Below are 21,687 nucleotides of genomic sequence, written 5' to 3' on the forward strand. Positions count from 1 at the left end.
GAAATATGCATTGGTGTTCTGCAAAATGTGAGAGGAAGAGAACAATTTACTGGCCAGATTAAATTCAAGTCGCCTTAATTCAAAAAATATTTACCAATCTAGGTGCTAGCCTGTGCTGATTATAAATAAGAAAGCATCAAAGTAGAAAACTGGTTTTTCTTTTAAATCTTCTCATGCTTCTATAAGTATGCCCAGATCTATTAAAGTTTCTTTTTTCTTTTTTAGGCAGATGTATTATTAAATAGTACTCATTTGGAATTTTCAGATAAATAAAAATTTAAATCAATTGATCGTGTAACAATGCATACTTTCACTTGTTCAAAGGAAGCTTAACTTATGTCTGTGAAGCATGGTGTCATTGATATCTGCAGCCACTCATACAGAGAACACTATGCATGCTTAGCTCCACTAATCATTAAATGTTAAAACAGTGCAACTTTTCAGTAGGGTAACAATGGTTAACAGTTAAGTTTTGTATATTACATAATAGCTAGAGGAGAGGCTTTTGAATGTTCTCAACACAAGAACTGATAAAAGCATGAAGTGATAAATACACTAACTACCCTGACTCCATTATTATACAACATATATATGCATCAAAACACCAGACTATACCCCATAAATATGTACAATTACAATGTGCCAATTAAAATTTTTAAAAAATATATGAAAATAAAACACTGCAACTTTTGAGGAAGATGCAGTAGGGGAGAATGGAGGGTTTCTTTTATTTAAATATATATTTAGGAACAGCAATAGAAAATAGATCTACATTAAGTAATTTAAATGGATGCTACATACTAATTTTGAATATACTGTTCAAAATATTCAGACTCTAGAAAAAATGTTTAAGACAGTTTATAACTTTATTACATTAATATTTTTTAAATGTAGGGGTTTTTTGAGTAGTATTTATTAGCTGGAATAATACATTGAAAATCCTATGTAGACTTTTACTTCTGGTTTGATCATTGTTATTATATTTTACTAAAGATATTTTAAAATTGACTGTAACTCTACTTTTGGTATTAGAAGAGTGGATAAATCAATATAGAGTGGATAAATACATAGAAGACTTTTATGGAAATGGTTGATTTTTGTACTTTTCAAATAATGATTTAACTATCACTTAGAACACATTTGGGAAAGGTATTTTGACCTTTCTGAGTCTCAGTTTAGTTATATCTAAAATGTAATAATACATCTTCTAATATTGTTAAAGATCCAAATAGAAACACCAAGCATCTGAAAAAACAGTGAATAAATATTAGCTTTGTTCTTTTTCAACACTTGTATCAAAAATATATTAAAAATATTTAATGGAAAAACCATAAATATTAAAATTCTTAATATTAAAAGAACCCATCTATAGGTTACCTAGCACTTACCAAACTTCTTGGTTTATAAATTCCTAAATGAGCTGAACTTTTGGTTCATTTACTCCCTCATATTTTATATTTCAACAATATTGAACTAAAATATCTGAATGTCTCTGAAAGTGTGTTCTTTCAAATCTCTATGCCTATTTTCTCTTCTAGATTCATATTTCAAAAATCTTGCCCAGACATCTCCCTCCTCTACAAAGGTATCCCTGATCCCCTCTTCTAAGCAGAGTGAATCATTCCCTTTTGTATTCTTCTCCTAAAATTCAAACCATCAAAAGTTTCAGCAAGGCTGCCCAGCTAGCTCAGTTGGTTAGAGAACAGCCTTATAACACTAAGGTCACAGGTTTGGATCCCTATATCAGCCAGCCACCAAATAACTAAAAAGTGCAGTAGAGTTAAAATAAAGTAAATAAAGGGTAAAAAAATCAAAGACATTTTAACATAAACTTTCTTTGTTAAACCATCTTGGTGTATCGGGATTAGTTTTGGCCATGAGTGACAGAAAGCCCAAAATCCAGTGGCTTATACAGGATAGTAGTTTATCTCTATCATGTTAAAGAAGTCCAGATGTAGACAGGCCAGTGCGGGCAGGGTGACGTCATGGTTATTAGGGACTTTTTATCTTACTGCTTTACCCATTCTCATTATGTGATTTCAACTCATGGTCCAATTATCATGTCACATTTCAGGAAGCAACAAGGAAGGGGGAAAAAAGAGTGCGTGTACCCCTTCCTTCAAGGATACTTTCTGAAAATTGCACATGCTTCTTATCTATCTCTAGCCAAAACATGACTACATCTAACTGCAAGAGAGACTGGGGAAATGATATTTTTCTTCCAGCTAGTGATGTGTTGGGGAAAAAAATTAGAAGAGGAGGATAATTTACATTAGGGGACAACTATCAGTCATTGCCATACCTAGATATATCTTACTGTGGGTAGGTGCCTAACTGACATTTTAATTAACACCAGTATTTCTAACAGCGTGTACACTGTAAAATTATATAGTAATGTTTTCTAAATCTCAATTACTAAGTTTAATATTTCTATTGGTAGAGATTTATCTCTACAAAATTTAAGTAATATTCATAATAAAATTACCAAGAAGAAAAAAGGAATTTTAATAAAAACAGAAAAAGCCACTTTAATTATTAAATGTACAGTAAAATATTAAATAAAAATATTTTAAGATTAAAAATAGCCACTGTAGTAATTAAATTACCTATGGACAGAACTGCATGCAAATGCAATTACATAAATACTCTCAGATAAGACGAGATTTGGGGAGATTTGAGAAGAAAAATCTATGAATTTTTAAAATCATACTTTCTATAAATGCTGTTTAGAGATTTTATTTTATTTTATTAATTTTTATTGAATCATAATTGATTATACATATTTTTGGGGTTCAACGCTGACATATGTTGATCAAATCAATATTACTAGCATATATATTATTACAAATCATACTTATTCTTTATGCCCCTTGTCCAATCTATCCCATCCCCCTCTCCCTCCTGCTTCTAATAACCCTAGATTTCTTTTCTCCTTCTGAAATAATGGTTACTCTGTAGATCTGTTGCCTAGATGATCTGTCCAGTGCTCAGAGGTTGTTCAGGTCCTCAATATTATCGTAGAGCAGATGCTTCTTCTGTCACTCTGGAAAGAGCTTTGTGGAGAGAGACATCCTCTTCTCTCCTTTGGTCTCTGCTGGTGACTCTCCTTGTGTCAATGCACTCCAGTGGCTGGCGGACCACCTGTGTGGTGGCTGTGCTGTCTAGCCACTTTTGCGGCAAGGGTGGTTATTGTGGTGGCTGTAGTGGGCCACCCACATGGAGGTGATGTTTTTGGCATGCTCCTTGGCACTGGCAGTGTGCCTGGTTGGGGGGAAGAGGTCCGGTCCTGGCTCCATACCTCAGGTCCCCAGGCAGTCTCCAAGGTGCTGGCAGTGTGCCTTGGCCAGAACTAATTTTTTGTACTTTTCTTACTTCTAAAATGGGGGAACTTCTTGTGGGGATCAGTACCTGAGCTGTGTGGTTTAGCTAAATTGCTGCTTTGCTGCTGTTTCCCTCGGGAAGGCTTTTTGTGCAGCTAAGGTTTTAATGGTTGACTTTATAGGTACTTCTGGCTCTCCAGAGACCCGGTGCACCTGGATTGTGTAGAAACTTTGATCTGGGCCTGAGTATTTTCATCAAACTGCACCCCATATAATTCTATATTCCTGACCAGTCTCCTCTGAGTGGTCCTTTGCTGACTGGGTTGCCAGTCAGCTATCCTTACTGTGACCCAGTGGGTTCCTGGTGGGCCCATCTCCCCCACCGCCCGTGCTCCGAACAATTCCCATGGGATGGGCCATGCACTGGTCCCTTGTGATGACTCACCAGCCTCTGAGCTCTTTTTTTCAGTTTTTGTGGCTTCTCACTCCTATGTGGGTCCATGGGAACCCTATTAGTGATCTTGCTGGCCTGGGGGCCACCAAGGACCTCTTCTTCCCTGCTGCCTCCAAGCAACTCCATCTGAAGGGCACAGCTGCGGCCTTTACCAGCTCCTGCTCCATGCACTCAGCAGCTACAGCCTTAAAGCGGCAAAGGCCTGAAACAGTTGAAGTGGTTTTTTCTTTCTCTCATTGTGGCTTCTCCTGCCTTCATGCACTCTGTAGGTCTCTCCTCCTCTTCCCCTGAGTTCTAGTGGCACCAGCTTGCCTATTGTTGCTTTTTTATAGTTGTAAATTGTTTGATTTGTGGGAGAAAGTGACACTGGGGACTGTCTATTCCGCCATCTTGACAAGAAGTGTGTTTAGAAATTTTAAATCAAGTAAAAGGTGATATCAAAACAGAATAAAAATTATAACAAGATAAAGCAAAACCAGGTTGATTCCAGGTTCTCACAGCATGCAATTTTAGGCAAGTAACTCTAACAGATGATGATGATGAGTATGATGAGGGTCAAAAGAATTCAGTACATGCCATCCACTGATTAAAAACACTTATAAGCTAAGTGCTTAATAAGCATTATTTCATTTAATATTCACAACACTCCTGAGATATAAATATTATCCCTACTTTAGAGAAGAAAAAACTGGATTTTAGAGTAAGTCTATATAAATAGCAGAGCACAAACTTAAAGGTTTTTCAATTAACTATTATGTATATTGCCTCCCCTCAAACTCTCTACACCTTGGTTTTCTCACTCATTATATAAGGGGAATGTGGTACAATCTAACCTGTTCTAAAGTTCATTCTGGCCTTTTAAGATGTTAGCATTCTAATGAGGTCTGACCCCCTTCCCCAAATAAAAGCACATTATATCAATAGATCTAATTGGCCTCCTTGTTGAAACTGACATGTCAATAAAGTTATCATTAATATATGTCATGTAGAAAGTAGAAATCCATTTATTTAAACTTGTAGACAAAAGGGCTACAATGAGTAAGTAAACTAAACTTGGATGTGTGGGATATATACCTAATCTTTATGGTTGATCTCCTGCCCCTTGGTGTATCTGTGAAGGAGCAAGCCATAGTTATACAAGAGAGAAGAAAGGTAACAAACATTATATTTAAACCTCATAATAATCATTTTAAATATATGTAATACTTCATGTTATAGGTAAAGATACTGAGGTACAAAGAGGCTGACTTGTTGAAAGCCACATAACTAGTACACAGTGATATCAGGACCTGAAGTCTACCTGGTCTTAAAAATCTATGTTCTTTTCCATCCACCCTGCTTCCTATGGCTCAATTATTAATATTCATATATTAATATCCTTATTTAAATTTTAATATAAGAAAACTAAAAATACTGATTGATTTAGCACTTTCTAAGGGTTTTTATTATTACCAACATTTGCCAAATACAGTAGGAATATGTGTATTAAAATAAACATCCAAAATATGGGAGTGTATTTGTTATCAGCAACATAGGAGTAATAAAAATAAAGCATCACCAAACTATGAGAGAGGGAGACTCATTTTCAGTTAGGATGATTAGGGAAAGCCTCAGAGAAACAATTAAATATGCACAGGGCATTAGAAGGAAGGTCTGATTTCATCAGACTATATTTTTAAAAGTGTGAAAAGGAAAAAGAATATTTTAGGTAAAGGGAATGACATGAAGGCAAGTATGGAGCTAAAATGTATATTCAAGGTGGAGTATGTAATTCACATCATGTTGAGTGTAGGGTTCTTGTTCTTGAATAATTGCATGTATGTCTGGGAAATATGTTAGAGCCAAACTGAGGGAATTTATTTATTTATTTATTTATTTTTTATTTTGGTAGAGGCACCCAAACCCATAGCCTTGGTGTTATAAGGCTGCACTCTAACCACCTGAGCTAACCGACCAGCCCCAAGAAGAGGGATCTTGAATACCAAGTTAGAAAATCTCAATTTGATCTAATAGGAAATAGGAGGTCACCAAATGTCTTCAAACGGAGAACTAAAAGGAACAGAGCAATGCTTTAATAAGATTAAATTGAGGATCATGTACAAGTTTCAATGGAATTGATAATGGCTAGAAAGAAGGGAGATTGGTTAAAAGGTTTTGACATTTTTGTGAATTATGACATAGAGAAAAGAAATAGAAATTCTTGACCTGAAAACTTTTGATGAAAAAATAAAGTGTATATTATAAAATATACAAATACCTGCTACAACTTCAGTTCTGAAGCAATGTATAGCATCTACCTGTCTAACCATAGCTCTTACTATGTCATCTCATTACACCACCTTATATATGTCTAACTAGTCCTTGACCTCTCCATTTTCTTTGAGTAAATCAGCCCTTTCCTGGCCCCACTTTATTCCAGCCTCAGTGTTAATACTCAACCTGAATTAATGTTGACATCTACCCTCTCTTCTTAACTCAAGGAGCTGGAGAAAGCCTCACAACCCTGACATTTTCACAAAGTAGAGGTTTCTAATGTCAGTCACTTATGAACGTCTTGAATGAACACTAACTTATAGAACATCTGATAATATTAAATATCACCTTTCTTCCTTGAATTCTTGGATTTAAAACAGTTGCAATTAAACAGTCTCTTAAATATTACTTAAAATAAACTGTGAGAGTAAGCATTTTTAAACTGAAAAACAAAAACCAAAAAACTTTTTCACCCAATGCTAATTTTAACTTCCTTGATTGTAAAGCACTAGATGCTAAATAGAAGGTTGCTATAGAAATATGTTAATATCTTGTTGTAAAATATTCAGTTAGGGCAATAAAGTTCTGATTAGGAAAAAACAAACAAGCAAAAGCTACAAATCAGAGAAAGCTAAAATGCCACCTTAGGAAAATAAATGAACATGCTACAATCATCAGTAGACTAAATAATGATAACAAAGCCTTTAAAAATACAGTGAAAGTTCTCTGTAGTTTCTGCAAAACGTTAAACTTAACAAATGAACCAATTTTCAAAAAAAAGTTTGAACATAAATACAAAGATCATCTATACATGGATTTACACTTCTGATACTTATTGTTTCTATACTTAATGAACAATTAAAATAGGGTTAAAGAAATAGGCTCAATGGGAAAATAATTTACTCAAAATTTATTTCCCTGTTAGGGGGATTTTTTAAAAATATGGTAAACTCTCATGACTGTAATTCAGATTAACAAGTTAGAATTTTATAATAATACGGATGAAGGCCTGGGACAAAGTTTTTCTTTAGGTAACGTATTTCCTTACCCATAATAGAAATTAACACTTCAAATATAAAGAGGAAAAGTATCGGAGAACTATCTTTTTTCAAGCAACTCTCTACATTTGAAAGACTCTTTATAAATCATTTAAATATCAATGAAAATTTTAAGCAAGAAACCTCAGAATTCTTTCAAGGCTATATTTTCATAAACTTTCCTTAATAACTCATTACAGTCTCAAGTAATTTTATTTTTATATTTTGTCCTAATGTGACAGCACCTTAAATTTTTTGAGACTTTTTATTAAAAACTAAATTAAAATAATGATGTTCAGAGTATAATTCACACTGAATATGTTAATATAATTAGGTATATAATTTCAGTTATGAATTTAAGTAATTTTCATTTTAAATGTTTTTTAAATTCTTTAAAGCAATCTTTCAAAGTATTTAAATAACTATCTAGAAGTATGAGATGTGATTAATTGAAAATGTAAACATCAACTAGCTAGTGAAAGAAATAATAATAATTTTAAATTATAAATATTTTCTAACTCTTAACTCATTCTCAGAGAAAATTAAACATCCTTAAAAACTTAACTATCATTTTGGTCTTACTGTTATCAATGTGGTCAATCTTGTGACATCACTGTTGAGAAACCTGAAACAGAATTAGGAAATTAGGAAAACAGAATTAGCAATCAGCTGAATCATACTTGAGTAAGTAATTTCAGAAACTAAAGAGTTTGTTTAGAATTTTTGTTTTTCTTGATGTCATAAATCATGTTTAAATTAATCTAAACTGCCAGAAAACATAGAATTGGCATGACACGAATAAGCATAAAATGCCTAGACTTTATTTATAAATAATTATTTATTACAGTATGGCAGCTTATGTCTGTTTATAACAGTGACACCCTCAGGTTAACATAATAAAACATATTAAAAAATAAATTATAGGACATTTGGGTTACGAGTTTTACTGTTTTCAAATATTTACTAAAAAGAGAAACATAGTATCTTAAATATATCAGAAATAGAAGACAGTTAAGTATTGTTTATACTTTTCTCTCTATGATTACTTGCCCAGCATAGAGACAAAATGTTGAAGGCTTTAAGATGAGCCCTTAAATGTTTAACTTTAAAAAAGTAACAAACTGTTAGTATTTTAAGGTTCATCATGGACTTTCATGTGTTATTTCATCCGATCCTCATAACAATTCTACGAAGAAGCAGGAAAGAGGAATTTCTTATTGTACACTAAGGGAAAACAACTTGCACATGACTTGTCTAAGAACTGAATTTTTCTTGGTTCCTCTTTTATCTTACACCTTGTACTAAATCCATCCTGCCAACTATACTTCCTCATTCTGTCCTTAATTCAAAAGCACTTGTTACTGCTAGTTACCTTGCTAGTTCAAGATATTGCTCTTCTATATTACCATTATAGACCCCCTACTTCTATGCTTTATGCAGTGGCAAATAAATCAGATCACATCACTCTCTTATTCAAAACTGCACAATGGCGTGCTTTACTTATGCTTAGAATGAAACCCACAATTATTACCATGGCCTATTAGCACCGCTCATCACCTGGTGCCCTGGCCTCATCTCTTGCCACTCTCTCTCTACTATGTTCCAGTCACAATGACTTTCTCAGTAATCTCCAAACATACCAAGCTCGTCCACTTCAGGGCCTTGACACTTGCTGTTCCCTCTGCCTGGAGTAATTGTTCTCCATATCTTTATAGGACTGATTTTTCTCCCTTCAATCAGGTCTCATAACAAATGCCACTTCCTCAGAGAGGCCTTCCTTTACTACCAGAGACTGTTAGCTATAGGCTCCATGAGGGAAGATCACTGGAGCACTAGTTTAGTACCTGGAATCCAGTTACTGCTCAGTAACTAGTTGCTGAATGAATGAGTAAACAAGTACTTGTTGAGTTCCTACCACATCCAAGACTATGGATAGAGCTACAGAGAATCCAAAGGGAAGTATCAAGATAAAAATTCTTACTATAAATACTATCTACTTCGGGATGCCATAGCAATTTGGTATACGTTTTTAAAAGCCACTGCAGGTACAGTTTTGGAAGCATTAAAAACAAACAAAAGAAGCCAAGAGGTGGGGGCGGGGGTAAGTAGGGGTAGCAAAGCACAGGTATAAGATGAGGGTCTTGGTAGTAAAGAGAAAGTGCAGAGGGAATGCGAGACCCAAGATATATCCTAAATGCAGAAACTAGAGAACTTTATTATAAATTAAGTATCAGGGAAAAGGACAGCAAAGAATGAAAGATTACTTCAAAGGCTCTCACTCACACAATGAAAGAAATCCACAGTGGTGGGGTAAAGTGACTCATGTTTGGAACAGCAAGGTCTGTGTTACCACAGGCCATTCAAATGGAGATTCCTCCCACCAGCAGGTAGAAATTTAGAATACTCCAAGATTTGAAAATCAGTCATATAAAAAGTACAGTTCAAGCCAAGAGTGTGAAGAAGTTCATCAAGGGAATATAGAGAAAGAACAGAATATCTAGGAGAATTGGGGGAACATCAATAAATAAGGCTCATGGAAAACAAGAGAAGTGGCATTGTAGGGTTTTTTGTTTTGTTTTGTTTAAGTCCAAGACAATAGAGAAATAGAAAATACAAGGCCAATGAGGAAAGATTTCCAAGTAGGAGAACATGTTGAGCAGCTTTAAATAACGTATAGAGGGGTCAAAGAAGATGAGATTGGAAACATTTTCTTTCTAAACTAACCTCCCCCAACCCCCACTGTACCAGATCATATCAGAAGGCCGCTAGCAGAGGAACACATTAATCTCTATATCCAAAGAACCACCTTCAAGGAATTACTTGCTTAACATGCTTTCGACTTTACAATACAAAAAAGTCTTGTGATGGTAAAAGAGTCAATACAAGAAGTCTTATGAAGGAAATTACTACTTTCCATAAAACTCTATAATTCAGAAAGGGTATTAAACATTTTGCAGGGTTGGCTGGTTAGCTCAGTTGGTTAGAGCACAGCCTTATAACCCCAAGGTCATGGGTTTGATTCCCCATACTGGCCACTGCAAAAAAAAATAATTAATTAATTAAATTAAATAAACATCTTGTAAACAGTCACATTCAAACAATATTTGTAACTGAATAAAAAGATAAAAAGTAAATGTTTCATTTTACCTTTGATTTTTTGGAAAAATTATAATTAACACAAACTCTATAGTTAAAAATGTATGCTTTACTTAAAGACCTAAAGCTCATAGTATAAAAAACTAGTAAAGGCATTCCTTCCTCATGGTAGCAATTTTTACACATTGACTTACTGGGTAATTGCAATTGCATGAGGAAAAAAAATACATGAAATTAATATGACACTAGAAAATAAAGCCAGACAAATCTTGAAGCTTCCCATAAAAATCCTTAAGTGGCTTTTACAAGCAAAAGATAATTCTTCAAAATCATCTTGAAACTAGAAAATGTATTCATATTATACATATAAAAAGTAACATTACATTTTATGAAAACATAATTCAACTAATATATTGGTTTTATTTCCCTACAAGTCACCGTATTAGTAAATACACACAGAGAAAACCTCCACTGTATTTACCCTCAGAAAACACCTATCAATGTTTCCCACCCACCGATGTGGGAAAAGAATCTTAAGTCATGATATTCAATCTTATGAGTATTTTTCCAGCAATTAAAATATAATATTTTTCCTCTTACTCTGCTCCAAAACAGAGAAAATATTTTCTTATGTAATCAATTTTAGCATACACAATTATTAACCTTTACATGACAGTACATAAGTTTCCGTGTCAGAAAGGAAATTTATCCCTACCTAGTGCACTGAAAAGTTTCAAAGAAATAAATGAGTAGAATATCTACCTGTTTCTTCTCCCCCCTCCACTCTATATGAACATAAACATAAATGCTGATTAAAACCCAAAAATTCATTTATAGTAATAGTAACTAAAATCATTCATTTATGTATCAGTTTGATGTTTTTTTTCTGTGTTCTAGGCGTTTTTTCTCAAGGTGTGGTTATACAATAAAGAAAATTACTCCCAAAATTTACATAGAAAAATAATCTCATAAATCATATGCTATTTATAAGGCTGTTTTTGAGTTGTAATCTTGGATTATGGAAATGGAAAAGTTTAAGAACTGGCTCTATCATTTTCTTTTTATAGTACTAATTACACAAGTTTTGGTATATATTTTTAAGGTATAATAAAAACTTTATACAATCCAAATTTGCTTCCACCATTATTCAGTCATTCCAAATCCTGACATTTACTTTTTATATATATATATTTTTCTTCTTTTTTTGTTTTGTTTTGTTTTCTTTCTTATTTTTTCTTTGTTTTTTCTCTTCTCTCTTTTTTTTTCTCTTTTCTCTTTCTTCTTTCTTTTTCTCCTTTTTATATATTTGAGGAATATTATTCAGTAGGGAAAAAAATCACAGGCTTTTGATAGGCAATACTTTTTTGGGAGGAGAGAAGGACACTTATAAATAATAGAGACCTATATAATGAGGAAACTGGTGACTATGTGATCTACCCAGTGCTGTGCAATGGAACTTTCTGCAACGAAGGAAATATTCAGTATCTACACTGTCCAATATTTAACCTACAGCCAAATGTTACTATTGCGCACTTGTAATATGGCTAGTGTGACTAAGGAACTGACTTTTAAACATTATTTAATTTTCATTATTTTGATTTAAATTTAAATAGCCACATGCAGCTTGTAGCTACCATATTAGATGGTACAACAATGCATTTCTGAAATCATACCAGTATTGAACTGTAAATGGTGCTCCTAAGTATTTGAAAAATTATCTTCTCTATTTTTTACAAGAAAACCTTGTAAAAAGGTTTGGTAGGATATATTCATTTCAGTAAAACTGCTTCAAATTTGGGGGAGAGGAATTCTTTTATCTTCAAATACATTTCAGGTTTATGTTTGGGAGAAAAAAGATTTATTTTACCATATAATTCTTAATGTATAATAGTGCTTTTGAGGGAAAACAGTTGAGTTTTAGCGAACTGAGTTTAAACCTCTTCAGTTTGCATCACTACTGCCTAGTATTTAAAAGTTTCAATTTGCTTAACTTCGTTAAGGGGGTAAAATGCTTTTCTTTGTTTACTCATGTACTGGTATAACTAAAACATCAACAGAATATAGAAAAAAATGCAATTTATTTTATTAATAATTTTAGTAGTCCTGATCATTGGGAACCTTATTTGCCACCAATTATTTCCCTCTCTTACCACATTTTAAGGAAAAAAGATGAGCAAGCTTTAACAGCCAGACAATTTTAACTAAGCATTTACTATGATACATATTAAAGAAGCTTGCCATCTCAGTTTAAAGCAAGCAAAAAAATACAAGATATTGGGCTTGCCAGTTAGCTCACTTGGACTTGGTTAGAGTGGGTTGCTAACACCAAGGTCAAGGGTTCAGATCCCCACATGGGCCAGCAGCAAAAAAAAAAAAAAAAAAAAAAAAAGAAAGCAAAATACAAGATATTATATATCATTAATAGAAGTTTTGTTAATATTGTACCAAGCAGTTCTGTCAAGTTAGAAACGCACCTGTCAATTTAAATACTTAATCTACATGCAACAAAGCTTTAAAGAGACAGCAGACCTGTACAAACACTGACTGTATTGGTGCCCAAGCTAAAGGTCATTTTTGATTTCATGAGGAAAAACATCTGTTAAAATAAAAACTTTAGACAAAATAAATTTAACAGAGTTTATTTGAGCAAAGAATGATTCATGAATTGGGCTGCATTCACAACTAGAAGAGGTTCAGAGATCTCTCCTGCAGCAGCACAGGCAGGGCAACTTTCATAGGCTGAAAGTGAAAGGATGATCAAGAAAGTATATTTGATTGGTTAGAGTGGAAAGTGCCTAGTTAGAAGGTAGCTGGTAGTTTCTGATTGGTAAAGTCTCTAGTTTCACTTCACTTTTTAATGTTTGGCTTCGGTTTGCTTAAGTAGGAACTTAAGGCACTGAAGCCACACTCAGCCTAATGGCCTCCCAATTTATAAAATTTTTAACACATCCATGATAGAGAAAGAAAGGAAGATAGGCAGATTGAATAGAGATGGTTTCCAACTCCAAGCAGTATTTCTGGTGCACCACCCTCACCTTAACGCTTCCTGTTCTCATTTTTAACCATAGGTCTAGGCAGGGTATTTAGTAAAGCATCAAATACACTTTCCTTAATGTTCACAGAGACTGTGAAGGTAGTAGTTCCAATGACTTCTGTTACTGAAAATTAAACCCTGCTAAGATACATTGAAATTAATAAAGGGATTAGCCTCTTACCCTTAAAAGTAACTGACAGACTCCCTGAAATAAAGTGCTCACAGACTTGTAGAACTAGAAGAAACGGAGTCCTACAGCTTCACCAATTCAAAGCCATCAACTTTTATTTTTACTGTTTGCAATTTTTTACCAACAAAAGCAAGATCACCAATGTTCTATGTACTGGGTACTATTTGGCTTTGGAAACTTCACCAGGCTTTCTGGTAGGATAAGTAGACCTCTAATTTATAGGGGCCAAGGTAAGACATCAGATTCAACCTCCTGAAGGTTCTCTAAAAAAAAAAGAATCACCTGATCAACACAGATTAATATGAAGAAAAGGCATAACAAATTATATATATTTTTTCTTTTTTGTGACCGGTAAGGGGATCGCAACCCTTGGCTTGGTGTTGCCCGCACCGCGCTCAGCCAGTGAGTGCACTGGCCATCCCTATATAGGATCTGAACCTGCGGTGGGAGCGGGAGCACCGCTGAGCTCCCAGCGCCACACTCTCCCGAATGAGCCATGGGGCCGGCCTCATAACAAATTATATTTGATCATAGTTTTACACGTCAAGGAAGCCTTCAAAATGAAGATCCAAAGATACAGGGAAAATTGTCCGCATTTATGTTTAGGTTCTATGAAGCAGGCATAGCCGTATAGAAATGTGATTGGACGAGAAAAGTACATCTAATGCTAAAAGACTGAGTGGGGAAACCCAACAAGGCCTGTCTGTTCAGATTCTTCTTAGCCTTTCTGTGCAGGATTCATTCCTCCAGGGTATGAGCAGAACCCTTTCTGGAATGGGGGTCTTATGACCTACAATCAGACAAGGAATTTCTTTATGGCCAGTTTCAAGATTGGGGGGTAGTAAGGGGGATATCTATAGCCAGCTTGAGGAAGACAGATTCTAGTTCCTAGGGGCTTGCCTTAGGGGAGAACTAGGCTGAGAAACAGGAGAGCAGGAGAAAGTCAGAGAAAACTTTGCCTTTGAGGCTGCTTCTGAGGCCTTCACTTTGGGATATCACTTTCTGGGCCCCAACAAATTCAATACCTGCTACTGGAAATAATCGGAAGCCCACTATCTAGACTAGAGAACTCATAAGGTTAGAAAGTGATGATTCTAATACCTCCCAACAAAAGTCTAGGAATAAAGCAAATGATAGTTTCTCATTTTAAAACCCCTAACTTTGTCATCTCACAACCTATAACAAAGTTCCTTAATATTTTTTCCATAAGAGAGCTGCCTTAAGTACTAAACAAATCCAAAAGCAAAACCAAAAGACCATGTGCAATCTCTTTAAAATTTTATAGAGATGATTTACCAGGATTCTAACTCTCTGTCACTATGGTAATAATAAGAAATATATTTGGTATTTGTCCCTGGTTCCTGACAGTGAACTCCTAAAACTCTTGGAATTTCATGAATGATAGGAATGTCTTTTGTTATTCATATCGAGTCCCTATTAATCACTTATGCTAATGAGGTGACAGGGTGGAGCCCCTGGATAGCCTCAGGATGAGGCCAGTCACCAGAAAGACCCAGGGATTAGAGGTTGGAATTTTCGGCCCCACCCACTTACATGGGGGGGGCTGGAGATTAAGCTCTATAAAAACTATTGATTTGGATGAGCTTTTAGGTTGGTGACCTCATCCAGTGCCAGAAGGGTGGCTCACCCCAACTCTATGAGGACTGAAGCTCCTGTGCTTGGGACCCTTCCACACATCATCCTATGTAACTCTTCATTTGGCTGTTCATCTGTATTCTTTGTAATATCTTTTATAATAAACTGTTAAACATAAGTAAAATGTTTCCCTGAGTACTGTGGGCCACAAATTATCCAACCAAGGAGAGGGTCATGGGAACTTCCAATTTATAGCTGGTTGGTCAGAAGTACTGGAGGCCTGGATTTACAATTGGCATGTGAAGTGGGGTGCAGTCTTGTGGGACTGAACCCTTAACTTGAGGGATCTGATGCTAACTCCAAGTATATAGTGTCGGAATGGAATTAAATTGTAGGATACTTAACCGGTGTCCAGGGAGTTGAAGAATTGCTTGGTGTGGGCAAAAAAACCCCCACACATCTGGTATCAGAAGTGTAGTGTGAGCGCAGGGAAACAGTTTCTCTTTTTCTCAGTCACTCCCCCAAACCACTACTCTCTTGAACTAAACAACTCATTGTCAGTGGTACTACTTCAGGTAAAACCTAATATAAACAGATGGCATTTTAAAAAAACTTCTTGTATTGACACTGATTTTACATTTGTTAAAAAATAAATTTACATTTCCATAAATTACCAAATGTATCAATAATTTCACTATCCTTTCTGTAAAAGACTGGCATTCCCTCAAAATATATTATATTCTTCATTTGCAACACCTGTCTTTATTGTTCTGTGTGACCGAAACTTCTCTAGAAAAGTTATATAGATTGATTCAGAAAATCTTCAGACAACTAATAATACCCTTATTACATGAAGTTTAGCCAGAGCTCAGATGAAAACTTCTTGTTTTGCTGGTGACAAAAGCCATGCAAACAAAACACAATTGCTATTACACTCGGTGAATATAAAAACATTTTCTTTAAGCACATAGAAGCTGCCTGTTTTTCCACACTTTACCACTCTATTCTTTCAACACTAACTAGCCCTTCTCAAAATCTTTACTTACTTGTTCATAGGTTTCTACTTTAGAGCTATAAATGGGCATCCAGTAGGGGAAGGAGGTGGTAGCTCTGCCAACTGTATTGAAACATTCTTGAGGTTAATATATACAAATATAAACCCATAACGTGGGTGAAGCTGGGTGAAATGAAATGATGAAGTTTCATTTGAGAAAAACTATATGTTGTTTCAGCTATTTTCATTTCTCTAACAAGTTCTTTAGGAAATTCAGTTCAAATTTTAGCAACCCACAGAACTTTGGGTTAAGCCTTTAGGAATTACTATTACGTTAAAGCACATTATCTGAATATAGGAAATTTTACTTTTTATATCAAAGTTAGAGTTCATCTTAGTCCTGTCAACAAATGCCAAATTGGCAGATAATCTGTGCCTCATGATAGCCTTTAAAAAAAAAAAAAAAAAAAAAACTTGCTTGGGCTGGCTGGTTAGCCAGTTGTTTAGAGCATGGCACTGACAATACCAAGGTCCAATGTTCAATACCCCTGTATTAGTCTGTTTCTATTGCTTATAACAAAATACAGAGAACTGGGTAATTTGTAAGAAAATGAAATTTACTGCTTATAGTTTCAGAGGCTGGGAAGTCCAAAGTCCAGGCAACACTTACAGTGTGGGCCTTCTTTGGTGGTGGCTTTACAACAACACAGGGGTCTCATGTGGTAGAAAATGGCGGAGCAGAGAGAGACTAACTTCCTGTGTGCTCTTCTTTTAAACCCCTCAGTACCACATCCCTGACCACCATTTTTAATCCTTTCACTGTGGCATGGTCCTACAATCTAATCAACTCTTCAAGACCCCACCTTTCAATTACTGTACTATGATTTCCTACCCTCTTAACACTGTCACAGTGGGGTCAAGTTTGGGGGGGACACTCAAGCCATACCAGCCAGCCACCAAAAAAAACAAAAACAAAAAAAACCCCTCACTTGAACAAGGTAGCAATCAAGACAAACATAAGCTCATAGTTTTATAAAGTTTTCATGTACCACAGCCAAAAACTGAAATGATGCCATTCTAATCCAAACCTTCAAAAACCCATTTCTGACAATGGCTATGAATACTGGTAAGGCAATTATGCAATTTAACAAAACACAGGTCAAAGAAATATTTAGTTAGATCCAATAACTAAAGTTACTATCACTAATAACAAATACTAGGTTTCAGATATATATTTTACTCTTTTCTATTAAAAGAACTTTGCTATAAATATTTAGGGATATTATATAATGATTATTGCTATTTGTTTTTTCTTGGAACTCTTAGAGTGATTTCATCATAAGAAATCTGTTCTAATGCTCTTTTATATAAGAGACTATATAACCCTGGTCCTTACTCAGAATTTTGGCATTTATTCATTATGTACCTTAGGCAATCTGTCAGTACTTCAGTCTGCTATACCATAATTATCGACTTCACAAGGATGTTGTGAAGTTTAGTTAATTATGCTTATAAAGTTTTTTGAGGTACATAGATGAAAGACAGAGGTATGAGACATATACACAATTAATTGCTATGTACTTGATTTTTAAAATGCCACTTAAAAACATTTAATAGCAACAACATGGATGAACCTTAAAGACATTATACTAAGTGAAATAAACCAGTCACAGGACAAATACAGTACGATTCTACATATATGGGGTACTAAGAGAAGTCAAATTCACAAAGACAGTAAAATGGTGTTTGTCAGGGGCTGGGGGAAAGGAGAATAGACATTGTTTCATGGGTACAGAATTTCAGCTTTGGAAAATTAGAAAAGTTCTAGAGATGGAAGGTGGAGGTGGATGTACAAACAATATGAATGTACTTAATGCTACTGAACACACTCTAAGGTGGTTAAAATGGTAAATTTAATGTTATAAATATTTTATCACAACAAAAAAATTTTAACAACTGTGAAAACCAGAATATAAATCACAAACCAATCTTACAAATTTCTCATTCACTAATTCACTCATTAAAACATCAATCAAATCATTCTTCTGTTCATTCATTCAGTAAATATTTATTGAGTGCTTTCTATGTGGCAGGCACTGTGCTAGACCTGGGAATACGGCAGTGAATAAGACAAGTCTCCGTCTTCACAGAACTTACATTCTAGTAGTGGAGACCTACAAAACAATTATAAAAAACAAAAATTTTACCCTTTCTTATAGAGATAAGGAAGACACTGAAGGGTGGGTAAGGAGATGAAGTGATGGCAAGGAAGGCATCTCTCAGAAGATAAATGCTCTGAGACAAAATGAAGTAAGAAGAAACACTTTAGATAGAGATAGCAGCAAGTGCCAAGGCCCTAAGGTGAGAATGCTTGGTGTTTTGAAAAAATGACAAGGCCCAGGGCACAGTAAGTTAGAAGACAGTGAGTAGGAGAGCTAGGCAGGGATCATGTAGAGCCTGGAAAGCAAAAGTAATTTGGATGTTATTCCAGGTGTGTCAAAAACTATACAGATTTATTTTGACTAAGAGAGTGATATAATCTGATTTTTAAAAAAGATGCTCTAGCCACTGTATACATAGAACAATCTTGGGGTTTGGGGAGAGAAGAATCCAGTTTAGGGACTGTATTAACTCAAGTGGAAATAAGGTGATTATCATGTAAGCCACAATGATGGCAAGAAGTGATTGTATATTGTATAGTCCATCAGCATGGACTAAATAAAAGAAAAAACAGCATAACCAATGATGACTTCAAGGTTTTGGAGTTATTCAGCTGGGGGAATAATGTTGCCAAACACTGAGATGGAGAATACTGGAGTATAAATAGGATTGGTTGTGCTGGTAACAGTAGTAAGGGATTAAGAGTTTGGTCTGGCAAAGTTAAGTACCCAAGTGAAGAGTTTCAGGAAAGATGACATGATAAACTGTGACAAATGTTGCTGGAAAAACATTTAACGTGAGGGCTGAGAAATGACCACTGAATTTAGCAAGATAAATTTCACTGATACCCATATCAAGCATGTTGTCAGTAGAGTGGTGAGGACAAAAGCATGAATAGGGAAAGTAAAGCACAGAAAGTGAGACGAGGATGTGGCAGCAGCATATACGAACAATTCTTGGAAGCAGTTTTGCTATGAAGGACACTATAGGTGGAGAGGGAGTAGAGTCTTGAAAGTATAGAAGTGGAGGTAGTATAGCATGTTTATATAAGCTAATGAGATGATCTAGAGAGATAAAAAATGATGATAAAAAAACTGCAGAAGCCAAATCAATGATTACTAAGCATCTAATAAATACATAAATCTGTTCTTGAAGCTGGAAATACAAAGATGATAAATATAACATATATGACTAATTTAAGGATTACATGGAAACTTGAATATGGGAGTGGGGTTACAACATATAGATAATTAAATTAAAAATCTTTTAGAAACAATATTATTTTATAATAGAGGCTGCCATGTTAAAAATATGTTAAGCAACATTGACTTATCTTATGATATGACAGCAATGCTATTCTAAGCTATAAGCATACAGCTGCACAGTATAAAAATAATGCTATGCACAGCTTTTATTTGATTATGCACAGTGGGATTTAGATAGGATCAACATTAGACAAAAGCCAGCAATCAAAAAAAAAAAAAAAAAATCTACTGTACTATCCCTTTTCCCTCCTTTGTATTGACCCATTTCCATGTTTGGATTTTCAGCATCCTTCTATTCTGTAATTCATCACTCTACTCAAAACAGGAAGCCATTCATCAATAATTTACACAATTTTAATCATCTCTAGAGTTCCCTTCTCTATGCTTATTATTAACTACTTTCCTCCATAGTCTCTTGCCTTCTTAAAAAAGTTAAGAACTTGACATTTATAAATAACTTAAAATTTACAAAGACTGACTAATTACATGTTAGTGTAAATTAATTCAGATAAATTACTCAAACATACATTTGCATTTTAAACTTTTTTCCTCTAATTATAAGGTCCTGTTTCACCTTGTGTATTTTTATACCCTGCCCTGTTCTAAAATAAGAGATGAGGTAATTTACTAAGGTACATAATGTACAAAATTAAATGAGAACTAAGGAAACTGAGAGTGAGAAAAATAAGTTGAGGCCAAGAATAAGGTTGGTATCAAAAATGTATGCCACAAACCCTGTAACCTTTGTTACTGGGGAACCAAGTATATGGCTTTGAGTTTCCTGGTAATCAATGCAAAGAAGAGATGACTGTCATGTGCAGCTTTTCTTCATTTATATCATTTTCTGTACTCATAAGGTAAAAATAAATCATTTTCTTGAAGGAAGCACAGTTCTTTTCATTACTGAGACCACAGGAAAGTTGTTCTACTGAGTTGTCAAAAATATTCCAGCAATGAATACAATAATGTGTTTCATAGGAGTATTTTTTTTAACACATTGTCCTCCAGGACATTTATCTGTGCTTCCAACAACTGCTTTCTGCCACAAATCTTGATCGGTTTGCAGTGTAGCAAGCAATAGCAGGCTCTGGTCAGCAGAAAAGTGGCCACCGGGAACCACAAGCTCAAGGATAGCCACATTTCCTCCCCCTCGCAAGTGGTTTTGCATTGTAGTACCTGGTCTATGCTGCCTTGCAGTACAGTATGCAGCAACCAGATCCCGGTCAACAGGAAGGTGGCCATAGGGCAGAGCATATTCAAAAGTAGCCACATTTCCTCCTTCTTCCAAGGGCTTTCAGCTCCTGTACCTGCTCAGGATCCTGTCACAGACTACGCCAATTGTGGCACTACAGTGGTGGCTAATGTCGGAAATCCTGCTCACAGCGCCAATTGTCTAGCTCTTAATCCTGCCCCGACTATGCCAATTGTGGAGCCACAACTACTGTATGGAATCCTGTCGACATCACCAGTTGTAGCGCTTTTAATCCTGTTCATGATGCCAATTGTCCAGCTACACAACCACCCCGTTGTCGGGCTCTTTTACCTGCCGGTAATCCTGCACTGACTGGGCCAATTGTTGCACTAGGGCTGGGTTTGGAGCTCACAGACCCCCCCCCTTTAGCCCGTTCACAGACTGGGTCACAAATCCTTCACATGCCAGGCTGGGTCACTAGACCCCTTCACACAGGTCTGTGAGTTAGGTAACTGGCCAAAAGGTCCTTGGAGCCATATGTTGGAAAGCATGGCTGTGCAGGGCAGATACCCAAGGCAGATGCCCACCGCCTGCTTCGCTAAAACTCTCTCTCTCTCTCTCTCTGAAGAACACAAGAATAGCAACAAAACTAAAAAGATACATTGGCACACACACACACACACACACACACACACACAATTTGCTTACAAAGGATGTGCTAAAACCACACCCAACAGGACCCAAGGCAAGGGCCCTGACCAAACTATTCTATTTTCCCAACACACAATGTTGTGCAACCATCACCCTTATCTAATTCCAGAACATATGATCACCCACAAAAGAAACACCACACCAAGTAAGCAGTCATTCCCTACTCCTTGCACTGCCTCTTGTGAATTCCCTTCCTCCTGACCCATCAGATGTATTGCCTAGTTAATGAACAGTTGATGTCCATAGAAAGGCATTTGTTTAACATTCAACAAAAAATTGAAATTGTCAAATAATCAGAAAAAATATAGATATCAAAGCAGCTTGCAGCATTTCAACAGAAACAATCAAAATCAATACATTATACCTTGAAAAAAGAAAAAGTATA

General features: G+C 35.4%; 1 protein-coding gene across 8 annotated transcripts in view; it reads right to left on the minus strand.

Annotated features, from left to right (window-relative positions):
* The window catches only part of BAZ2B (bromodomain adjacent to zinc finger domain 2B), a 294,255-nt gene that overhangs the window by 218,064 nt on the left and 54,504 nt on the right, over positions 1-21,687 (minus strand). For all 8 annotated transcript variants that reach the window (XM_063092906.1, XM_063092873.1, XM_063092915.1 and 5 more), the window contains exon 2: positions 7,647-7,689. The gene's annotated coding sequence lies outside the window, so the exon portion shown is untranslated. The remainder of the gene's footprint in view (positions 1-7,646; positions 7,690-21,687) is intronic.

The sequence above is a fragment of the Cynocephalus volans genome, chromosome 1, assembly GCF_027409185.1.
Source record: "Cynocephalus volans isolate mCynVol1 chromosome 1, mCynVol1.pri, whole genome shotgun sequence".
Lineage (NCBI taxonomy): Eukaryota > Metazoa > Chordata > Mammalia > Dermoptera > Cynocephalidae > Cynocephalus > Cynocephalus volans.